This window comes from Adiantum capillus-veneris, chromosome 5 (assembly GCF_014529385.1).
Source record: "Adiantum capillus-veneris isolate H3 chromosome 5, ASM1452938v2, whole genome shotgun sequence".
NCBI lineage: Eukaryota > Viridiplantae > Streptophyta > Polypodiopsida > Polypodiales > Pteridaceae > Adiantum > Adiantum capillus-veneris.
Window position 1 is genome coordinate 153,358,385 of NC_140935.1, and position 9,731 is coordinate 153,368,115.

Here is a 9,731-nt window from a genome sequence, read left to right on the forward strand (position 1 = left end):
CAGGAGATAATGGCACACTCTAGAGAATTCAGCTAGCTACATCCTCCTTGCTGCCTTTTGATCATGTTGTTTCACCCGTGAATGATGTTGTACAAGAAATAAAATCCTTTCTAAATATATCATTATGCATGGTCGTTGTCAAAAATAGAGAGAGAGAAAGAGAGAGGGAGGGAGAGATTATGTAGGTGCTTGGCCCAATGACTAGGATTTGTAGCGGTTAACTCGTAGGTTTTTGGAAAGTAAACATTGCAACATTTGTGTGTGTGTGTTTGTGTGTGTGTGTGTGTGAGAGAGAGACACACACACACACACAGGTGTTTTGGTTTCTCTTTAACTTATCTACATTCTATTGTTTAAATTTGAAATGAAATCTTTGCTTTTATTTTTGCTCCTAACCAATATTATTAAATTTCAAGCGGCATGATTGCAAGGTAGAACACAAACTTGAGGCACAATTAACTTGAGCATTGTACTAGGTGCATAAATAGTTGACAAGCGAAAATTAGGAGTCAAGAGACTAGAGTTGGGGGGGGGGGGGGGGGGGGGAGGGGTCCCAACTTCTATGTGCAAAATGAGAAGTAACTTTTACAAGAAAAAGGGTAAAAGGAGTTGCATACAATCTCATGGGCTTATGGAAAACATGGTAAAGATTTATGATGGCCTACAGAAGAGAGAGAGAGAGAGAGAGAGAGAGAGAGAGAGAGAGAGAGAGAAAGAGCTACCTTGACTCCAATGAAGTGAGAGAGAGTGGGGAGGCGCTCCCATATGCACACATTAAAATCCAAAAAAGTTCAAATGCCACATGGAGAACATCCAACAATTCAATATTTTAATAGCAAAAGAATTGCACCAAAAATCTTTGATTTTCCTTATGCCCTTATGTATGAGTGGTATATTAATTGATCTCATGAAAACATAAAGCATATAAAACATTAGTGAGAGTTAGGATTTGATCTAATTCTTGTATAAATATATCAATAAAACAAATTACACAATAAAATGATGCATGCTATTAAATGAAAGAAATCCATAATATCTTTAGGATAGAAATGAATATTGAAAATGTATAAACCTAATCCCTAATAATAATAGATACATTAAAGTAACAAAGTGACATTTACATAACAAAAAGGTGAAAAAAAATCTTAGTTGTGAAAAAATTCTAAAGCTAATCCCTAATAATAATACATGCACTAAAGTAATAAGGTGACATTTGCATATCAAAATCAAAAGTTGAAAAAATTTTCTTAGTGGTGAAAAAATTAGTTCATTTAAAGACAATTTAAATTTTTTTAGTTAGAACTTATATATAAATGAAAAAAATTACCAAAAAAAGTATGTTTTAAATAAAAAAGTTGACAAGAAAGTCATTAAATCCTTAAATGAAGAGATCCATTTATAAACTAAACAAAGATTTAAAGAAAAAAATTAAAGTGAGCATTAATAAAGGGACCAAATTACAATGATGAAAAGAGACACTTACATTATAAAATAAAAATGCAATCTTTATAAAACTTATAAACTAATAAAGATTTAAAAAAATAAATAAATTAAGTGAGCATTAAATAAAAGGACCAAATTACAACGATGAAAAGACCCGTTTACATTATTAAAAAAATATTATAACCTTTATAAAAGAAGGAAGCCAATTGAGCATTAAAAGAAGGGACCAAGTTACAATGATGTAAAGACCCATAACATTATAAAACAAGCTCACCTAAGACGTGTCACCAATCCATGATTCTGAATCAACGGTCCAAAAAGTGCACCAATTCTCCACCCACTCTCCAATGGACCTGCAAATGGCTAGCGGTAGAGGGCAACCCTGTGTCTCCATTGGGCATAAGGTAGCAAAGCGAGCATGGTTGGGGATGAAGCGAACAGAGGCGCAAATACAACAGCATCCAAGTAGCCAAGGATGTGAACAAGGGACATGCACACGGGGAAATGGCGATGGGATTGTGCATGCAAGAGTGAAGGCAAAGAATCTCAACCCATCGACACCTGTGTTGAGGAATTCAACAAAGGTGCAAGCAGAGGGAGGGAGGGGGCACCTGACAGGGGTAGGCGTGAGGGCACATGCAGTGCGTGGGAATGGGGAAGGAGTGACTTTTCCTTCTGCAAGTGGAGGGGGCAAGAATCTGGGCGCTCAATTAATTAATAGATTGAAGATTGAGGTGTTGACCAACTACACATTACGTTGACAATAAACAGACAGAGGGACGATCACTCTCTCTCTCTCTCTCTCTCTCTCTCTCTCTCTCTCTCTCTCTCTCTCTCTCTCTCTCTCTCTCTCTCTCTCTCTCTCTCCGCGCCTTGCTCTCTTTCCACATTCCCCTTCCTTTCTTTGCACACACTCTTTTTGTCTCCCTCTAAATATGACGCAGGCTAACCTTGGCCCAATCAAGGTCGGCTCTATCGCTCTCGGTTTATTCACCATCATCTACTAGTGCTATGCGAGTGTGAGAAATAGCTCTCTACATGGGAGTCCCTTGTTGGATGCGTTCAATTTTTTGTCGCTCTCAGTGTCTTTCATAGCGAAGTGAGAGTGACAAGCCATGCACCCTGGTGCTCCTATCTTTCGGGACCAAGGCATCACCAATGCATGCAACCCGGTGCTCTTCTCTCTCACGATCAGGACATGGAGCCTTCTATATCAACCTCATGTGACAGCAGGACGAGACGGGGAGTAAACATGCGAGGACCAAGGGATCACCTAGGCATGCAACCTGGTGCTCTTCTCTCTCGCGATCATAACATGGAGCCTTTTATATCAACCTCCCACGCGAGAAAAACGAGATAGGGGGAAACATGCCACCTTCATTTTTTGCTTTGAAAAGGAGGCAACGGGGAGAGAATCGATAGATTCCATCTAATAGGTGTGAATAGACTGAGTAGGGTCAATACACATTCTTATAAGCGAAATCTTAGGAGATGCCTTTATTGGAAGGGAGGAACCAAGGCGGAGAATGGTTGCAGGTGGCAGGGGCAGCCATGAAAACACCTGCACAAAAGACCGGGGGGGGGGGGGGGGGCAACAACATTTGTGGAGCAAAAGGTGCACATACGTATGCTCGCGAAAGGAGCAGGGCAGGCCACGGATGCATGTGAAGGGCGAAAGGACACATCATGCTGTTTTTTAAAAATTTATTCAAGGCGGTGGAGATCACATAGGGCACTTGTCCGGATGGCTTATAGAAGCATCTTGTGAAATTCTGATCAGCTTGAGTTCGAATCTTGCAACCATGCTCCCTCCTTTTAGGGGAGGAGAATACCTTCACAAAAATAGAGGGTCACCAAACGAGATGGAATATTCCTAACTAATGAATAAGTTGTAGAACTTGCCCGTAACTAACCCAAGGGTTATGGCAATCTAGTATACATCAGATAAGGTATTGGGAGTTCCTTGCCAAGTGTCATCAAATGTAGAAAGTATAAGCGAAAAAGTTGGGGAATACATTTTCTCTCTCTTTCTTCATTAGAATTCTATCTTTGGCCCAGCTACTCTGTCTCTCATCCTTCACAGTCAGGAGTCAAGCGGTAGGCCCCTTGGGCTGTCCATCTGCTACATGTTCTAGCGCATAATATTTGCTACAGCTGATGGATGGCAGCCACGCTAGCAATCGGAAGAAAATGAAGAGCTCCTCCTGGCTCCTCCAAGCATAATGCGCCAACTCAACAACAGGAACGCTGCCAGCTTAACACCCATAATGTCTATATGCAGTGGCTCACTGTCGACGCAGCCTGTCTTCAGTGACATCTATTGACCGGCCTCCTCCCAACTGCGAAGGCCGGTAATGGTCCATGAGTGACCATTCTCTGCAATATTACGACCACCAATGGCTCTTGGCATCCGTCGGTGCCCATGCGATCGCAATATTAGGGACCATTCCCTACACCATCTCTCTGTTTCGCACTTTAGTCCCTAAACTGCCTACGTAGTGGGCACAAGAGAAGCGGAATGCAATATGTTGCTAGATGGAGGGTCCCAAGTTCCAACCGCTCTAGGAGTGGTAGCTCTTTCAGCATCAGCATCATGGGACTTTCAGGCTTCAGCTCTTGATCAGCTTCAATCGACACGGGCCTCAATAAATAGACAGACCTCTTCTATAGAGCACTGAGCACTCCTGAAAAGGTTTGACTTCCATTGCTCAAGTACTGACTTCCATGCACTCATGTCAGTGCTTTTAGAGGAGTCCGGACTCGCCTACAGGACCTGCTTTATCGCCCCTTGATTACCTAGAGCCGGTTGCAGCAGGGCAACCTACGGCACCTGGTCGACTCTCCATCTCAAAGTTCGTCGTCCTTTCTCGCATCCAAGCTGTCAACTTATCACGCTCTCTTCCACCTTCATTATTACGAAATTGCTCCTCATTTTACAGCAGCTCTCTCTCTCTCTCTCTCTCTCTCTCTCTCTCTCGCGTCTCTCACACACACACACACACACACACACAGCAAGTCTTGAGTTCAAGGACTGCTGGTTAGATCTTTGAGGTCTGTTGGGATTGTTCCTACGACATAAAAAACTCTCCCCCTCTCTCCACTAGGAGAGGGTTGTTAAGGTCGTGGATCCAAAGCGCTCTCCCCCCCCCCTCCCAAACCCCACCCCACCACAAAAACACGAGAGGCTAAAAAAGGACATGGTCCCACCTTCAATTTGGCTTGTAGCAATACATTTTTCACTCTCAACGAGCGAGTCCTTCTCCCCTCCAAGCATCATTCACTCTGAACACCTCTGCCAAATTGGCAAGTACGGACCTCAATAACTACGAGCAACCTACACAAGTCTCTACAAAAGTTGTTACAATATCTCGTTTGTTTGTAGGTGTTCATCACACTCAATGATTCAAACGGTTTTTGGCCATGTGTGCACCGTATCTCTCTCTCTCTCTCTCTCTCTCTCTCTCTCTCTCTCTCTCTCTCTCTCTCCCCGCACATGAGAGGCAATCGTTCAACTTTTCGCTAAAAAAGGACATGGTCCCACCCTCAATTTGGCTTGTAGCAATACATTTTCCACTCTCAACGAGCGAGTCCTTCGCCCCTCCAATTATCATTCACTCTGAACACCTCTGCTCAAATTGGCAAGTACGGACCTCACTAACTACAAGCAGCCTACACAAGCCTCTACAAAAGCTGTTACAATATCTCGTTTGTTTGCAGGTGTTCATCACACTCAATAATTCAAACGGTTTTTGGCCATGTGTGCACCGTCTCTCTCTCTCTCTCTCTCTCTCTCTCTCTCTCTCTCTCTCTCTCTCTCTCTCTCTCTCTCTCTCTCTCTCTCTCTCTCTCTCTCTCTCTCTCTCTGTGCACATGAGAGGCACTCGTTCAACTTTCACTAAAAGAGGACATGGTCCACCCTCAATTTGGCTTGTAGCAATACATTTTCCACTCTCAACGAGCGAGTCCTTCGCCCCTCCAATTATCATTCATTCTGAACACCTCTGCTCAAATTGGCAAGTACGGACCTCACTAACTACTAGCACCCTACACAAGTCTCTACAAAAGCTGTTACAATATCTCGTTTGTTTGCAGGTGTTCATCACACTCAATGATTCAAACGGTTTTTGGCCATGTGTACACCGTATCTCTTTGAAGAACATGGTTGAAAGGGTTGGAACACGTCATGGATCCAAATATGATCTCACAAGCAACATAGTCAGAAAGGTCGGATAGTGATGAATACAATAGTTGCTTTTTTGGCTTTGTAAAACAAGCATGCTGCTTTAGTGAAGAGAGTTAGGCATATAGTGGACTTTTGCACATGAAGCATTGAACGATGGAAATCTTCCTTGGTATTTTAGTTTGTAAATGGCTCCTTTAACTCAAGAGTATCGTCAATGGATCCTTCTCATTTAGATGCCTTTAGATATAGAGACACAGTCAGCTACTACTATCTAGATACCTTTCAATATGGCTATACACTTTGGAGCAAACTAACACATCTAAAGTATAGTTGGTTCCCTTAATTTGGTAGATGTAGAGATAGAATCCTCCAACCAAGGTTAACCTGTAGCCTATAAATTTCTAAGTTGGCAAAGAAACTTACTTGCCTCGTAGCTAGCTTCACTCCTAAAAACCAACATTGAATAAGTAATAACAATTTGAGAAGCTAACGAATAGGTGAGAAAAATGAAGGTCAAATGACATGGGAAACATAAGCCAAATGCCACTTTAAGAAATTTTGCAATATTTGTATGATTAAAGTAAACCCTCATAGCTTGTAGTTTCAATAGTTTCGGTTTTAATGAAAGAGGTAACACACAGTGAGGAATTTTAATTGGATGGTGGTTGAGAAATTGTAATCATATAATGGTATCTTGAGTGAGTTTCGTAGAAGATGGAGAATGTGGTATGCACAAATCTAGAATGGAAAAGAATTCATGAATTTAGTTTTTAAAGGCCAAGTTGCTCATAGAGGAGGTAAATGACCTCCAAATCTCAAGATTGAGTAGTGGCCTCTCAGAAGAAAAACTGCTTACCATAGTGGGGAATCAACAAGATAACAAGGATACACATAGAGCTTCTTCACAATGTCCCACATATGCTCGTGGTAGTGTAGTTGGTTAGTTGCTCTCTATAAAAAATGGGCCAATAACTAGAAGGTACCATACCTTATAAGCACATCATAAGGATGCTCATGGCTATATATTGACGCCCATGATTCTCTCTCTCTCTCTCTCTCTCTCTCTCTCTCTCTCTCTCTCTATATATATATATATATATATATATATATATATATATATATATATATATATATATAAAATCATCAGGACGAAGATAATGAAGTAAAACAAGCCGATTGGTAGGGTAAAAAATCTATCCTATATATAATAAGTATCTATATTATCTATACTAACTATAAATTGTGGAGGTTTTTACTTGTAAAGTGTGAGTTTTTGTCCTAGTATCTTAGAGTATGAGTCAAGGAGAGGAAAGGTGGAATTATCCCACATGCGGTGATGCAAGGCTATAGAGCAACTTAAAGCTCATTTTATGAATGGTTATGGTGAGCTCGTGATGGGTTAGCAACAACTCAAGATCATGTTTATGAGTCCAAGTTAATTGATCTTCGAACCTAATTCGCTTGAGTGATAATCTAGCCAACACACACTCACTTGTGTGCATGATGTTTCTCTTTCATCCACCCTAGCTAGCACGATCCCATTCCTATCAAGTGGTATCAGAGCAGCAGGTAATGCTAGCTAGGTTCGTTGTTATGCTTTTGTGTTAGTGAGTAGCATTCTTTAGTTAGGGTTCACTAATTTCTATTTGCATTAACCTAATAACCCAAATCCCTAATCACCATTTGTGCACGAGCATGCTCCACTACCCTTTGGTGATTAAGTGAGAAGAAATTTGCATTTAGCATTTCGTGTGCGTGCGTGTGTGTGTGTGTGTGTGATTTTAGTGTGCTATTGTGCTCATTTTTAGCTTTCTTAATCGCCTCATAACTCTCGTTCAAGCCGCTATTGGCTAGTGCAACTTATGTGTTTGCGAAACGCTTTCTGACGCCTTTCCATAGAGTCATCAATCGCTTAAATCGCACCTCATTTGGCTTCTCAATTAATCTCTCCTTTAACCCACTGTTTTGCAAGTTTGAATTCCTACCTTGCATCAAGCCAAAGTTGTGTGTGTGTGTGTGTGAGAGAGAGACCCTCAAAAGGGGGCGTCCACACACGAACTGGCTCGGCGGATTTCAAAAAAACGCGCTTAAGTGCTTTCTATAGCGTTGTTGGGTCCGGACGGACTGCCTCCCCCAGCCGCGTTCATTCTTGGTTACCACTCTACGAGTATGTTTTCCTGCCTCAGCCACCGATCGGAGCTTTGTGATCTTCCAATTGTCCGATCAATTGCCCGCCCGTTGCCCACGCATGCCAGCGCTGTCTGTCGTGACCCGAGAGCCCACGCTCTATCCAACTGGCATAGTCCTCGATCACACGGCCCCGAGCTCCATCCAAACCCCAAGGGGGAGTTCCTATAGGCCAATAACTTCCTTAACCTTGCCCTCTTTTGGAGCCCTTTCCCACCTGCAGCAGAAAAGGGAAACCTCGACAGCATTTTCCAAAGGCTATCAAAGTTTCAAAAGAGCGATCACATTTCCGAGCTCAAAGCAAATAGTCAAGCAATCAAAGCTTTGCACTCAACGCAAAGCAAAGGTCGAAAAATTGTGGAGAGGGGCTTCGCTCCAGTGAAGGGGAGCTTCACAAAATTCAAAGTATCTCTCTCTCTCTCTCTCTCTATTAACCTTAAAATTTTGCAATCCAACCACAACAACTTTTGCAATGTAGATCAAAATCTACATTTACGGGGATGATCTTTTAGTTGTGCTCATGTAAAGAGGTAGACACTGGCTAGGAGAATCTCCTAATCTAAGACACCTCTATTAGTGCAATGGAAGAGAAAGGGCTTAGGAAATTCAACGGGGAGAGCTTTCACACTTGGCAAACCAAGTTGAAAGGCTACTTAATGAAAAAGCAGTTGTGGGGAGTATTGAAGTCAACCATCACTGATTCATCATCCATTGATCGTACATACATACAAACACGAGCTATGAGTGCACAAAATCAAGCCAAGGACGAGCATGCATTAGGAATCTTCATTGCACTACATGACAACTGTGTACACTTTATTGATGATTGCGAAACCTCATCAACTACATGAGAAGCACTAGAAAAAAACTTTGGAGCTAGGAAACAGAGGAGCAAAGTAAGCTTAAAGAAGAAGGATCTATACAAATTAAAAATAGAACAAAGCGAAGATAGTGCAAGCTTGGTCGATTGCCTTAAAAGCACGACCACTCAACTAGCTTATGTAAATAGTGCAATACTAGAGGAGGACAAAATTGCAGTTCTTCTAGCAGCCTTACCACCTAGCTTTGACCAGATCATGACCATAATTGAGGAAAAGGATCCAACACCAGATTTCCAAGATGTGAATCAACTCTTTAATGTGCGAGGAGAAGAAGAGAAGGAGGAATGCTACTTCACGGGGAGGAGTTTTTGCAGTTAGCTCTAGTAACAAAACTTGTTTCAAGTGTGGCAAAGAAGGGCACATAGCAAAGGACTGTCTAGCATCGAAGACTTGCAACATTTGTGGGAAGAAGGGTCACCTTCCTTCCAAGTGTTTCAAAAGGGACAGAGGCAGCACCTACATAAATCCAAGGCCCAAAGTCTATTTGGCAGAAGAAGACATAGATGAAGATGAAAAAGAAGGCGGCAATAGCCTTCTAGTCTACGATGACATTCTCTAGTTTTTTGTTTTGCCTTTCCCATTCATTTGTATTTGTTTGGAGATAGCTTGGACTAGCTTGGTCTCAGTTTTATACACCTGCTCAAGGGGAGGTGTTGAGTATCTCTTAGATTAGAGATAGTTTGTCCCCTGGATTGGGGATGGTCTCCTCGATTGGAGATGTTCTTTTTGCTCCTGCATTGGAGTGTGCCAGAGATGTCGATTTCTTCGATTTCTTCCTAGTCCAAACCTCAAGGGGAGGATTGCAAAGTGTGAGCTTTGTCCTAGTGTCCTAAAATACGAATTAAGGAGAGGAAAGGTGGAATTATCCCACATGCAGTGGTGCAAGGCTGTAGAGCTACTTAAAGCTCATTTCATGAATGAATAAACCAAGTCTATTTTGCATTACATCTCCCTTTTTATGGTGAGCTTGCGATGGCGTAGCAACAATTCAAGATCGTGTTTATGAATCCAAGTTAATTGATCGTGGAACCTAATTC